Source organism: Triticum urartu, chromosome 3A (genome assembly GCF_056163025.1).
Source record: "Triticum urartu cultivar PI428250 chromosome 3A, HENAU_Tu73, whole genome shotgun sequence".
Lineage (NCBI taxonomy): Eukaryota > Viridiplantae > Streptophyta > Magnoliopsida > Poales > Poaceae > Triticum > Triticum urartu.
This window is the reverse complement of record NC_141875.1, coordinates 653,913,549-653,915,416: the sequence shown is the minus strand read 5'-3', so window position 1 is coordinate 653,915,416 and position 1,868 is coordinate 653,913,549. Positions and strand designations below refer to the sequence as shown.

General features: G+C 48.0%; 1 pseudogene across 1 annotated transcript; it reads right to left on the bottom strand.

Annotated features, from left to right (window-relative positions):
- Nucleotides 1-689: 689 nt before the first annotated feature.
- LOC147981112 (uncharacterized) lies at nt 690-1,658 on the bottom strand (annotated as a pseudogene). The gene is made up of 3 exons (XR_015599870.1): nt 1,551-1,658; nt 1,130-1,471; nt 690-1,040 (listed from the first exon to the last, which is right to left on the bottom strand). The product of XR_015599870.1 is annotated as an uncharacterized LOC147981112 (transcript).
- Between the last annotated feature and the right edge of the window lie 210 nt (nt 1,659-1,868).

Genomic DNA, 1,868 nt, shown 5'->3' with positions numbered 1-1,868 from the left:
TGTTTGAATGCTTATAGGGATGGGAAGAACATGCTGAGGCGTTGCACCCTTGGGCTGAGCTAAACAGAGAGCAAGCAAAGTGTTTGCAAGCTAGAGCCGCTACAGCGCCTAGCTTGGAGGCGCCACACTGTACAGTGCAACGCCTCCCGGGCGTTGCACTGTACAGTGTGGCGCCTCCAAGCTAGGCGCTGCAGCGGCTGTAGCTTGCAAACAAAGTAGTTGCTCTCTGCTTAGCTCAGCCCAGGCGTGCAACGCCTCAGGTCTAGGTGTTGCACTATACAGTGTGACGCCCAGCTCTGAGGCGTTGCACCCTTGGGCTGAGCTAAGCAGAGAGCAAACACTTTGTTTACAAGCTACAACCGCTGCAGCGCCTAGCTTGGAGGCGTCACACTATACAGTGCAACGCCTAGCTCTTGGGCGTTGCACTGTACAGTGTGACACCTCCAAGCTAGGCGCTGCAACGGCTGTAGCTTGTAAACTTGGTCATTTTCAGATACATTGCAACATTTCCTAGAATAAGCAGTCAAAAACTTTAAGTTCACATTTCAGTCACAGTTGAACATTATTAAGACAACAAGTGCAACATAGAGGATCAAGTTCAACATTGCTAAGACGTCAACTCCAAGTTCAACATAACTAAGACATACAAAGAGGATCAAGTTCAATATAGAGCTACCACAACTCCAAGTTCACTGACATAACAACTCCAAGTTCACCGACATTACAAATAAAGGACGATGGCTGGTTCCTAAGAAGAGCTAGTTCCTTGAGCGCTTTTTGGCTGCTCCCCCCCTTTTGCTGGCTAACTTCTTGATCTTTCTAGGAAGAGGAACACGCTCCCGCTCTGGCTCCGGTTCCTCCACGTCATCGACATCGTCATCCAAATAGTCATCCAAAACCGCCATCCGCGAGGTGCCGACCGTCCTTTTGCCTCTTTGGGTGAAGTCTTCAGGTGTGTACTTGTTGATTCCCGTCCTAGGCTTTAGCATGTATGCAGACCTAACCTGGTACGTCCCCAAGGTCATATCATCATCAGCAACCTATGCATCAACAAAAGATATGGAAAGATCGTGTGTGAGGATATAGTTAGCAATGCATCAACAATTGGATATATATGCTCATGCCATACCTCTTGGGTGACCACACCCACATCCTCATCCTCCAAATGATCACCATGGCTCTGGCCCGAAGCAGGATCTGATGGTGTCGCCGACCTAGACCGTTCTGGTGATACATACTCGGGGTCATGACAACCAAAAAGGTTTGATAGCCGCCTTAACTTTTGGCCCTGGCGCTGCAACATGTACAAGTGAATGAGACATCGAACGTAGCAACACATGTTAAGTGCTAGTTTGAAGGAGATGTGAACCTTGATGAATGCTCGAAGTGCACCTTCTCCATCGCTTTTGCCAGCCGGGGTTGTTTCAAGAATAGTCTCGGTCTCATCAGCTGCTTTCTTGATCTGGGCACGCTATGAACAGAAATGGTATTAACGTGTTAGGCAAGCGAAGATGTGAATAGTGTGAATGAAAAGCAAAGAGGGCAAATACCACAAAGTTCATCATTGGAGCTGAAGGGATCACTGAGTTGCCTTTCCTGACTAATGCGTTGTACTGGTGTTGGGCTACCTCATCAAAAACAGTGGATTCTTTCAAAATCTCCTCAGCATACGCCGGCTTGCATACCTCCACATGGGTACTTGCAAGAAACCATGTGAGATAGTTGTTGAATGCTACACGACAGTGCTCACGAAGCTGGACTCCTTTTCCAGCCCTAACTTGCTCCACACTAAGCGCAAACTGTACGACATACTTTCTGTGATGCTTGTCCCAATCCTTAATCTTCCGCTGCCTTTTCCTATCCAACCT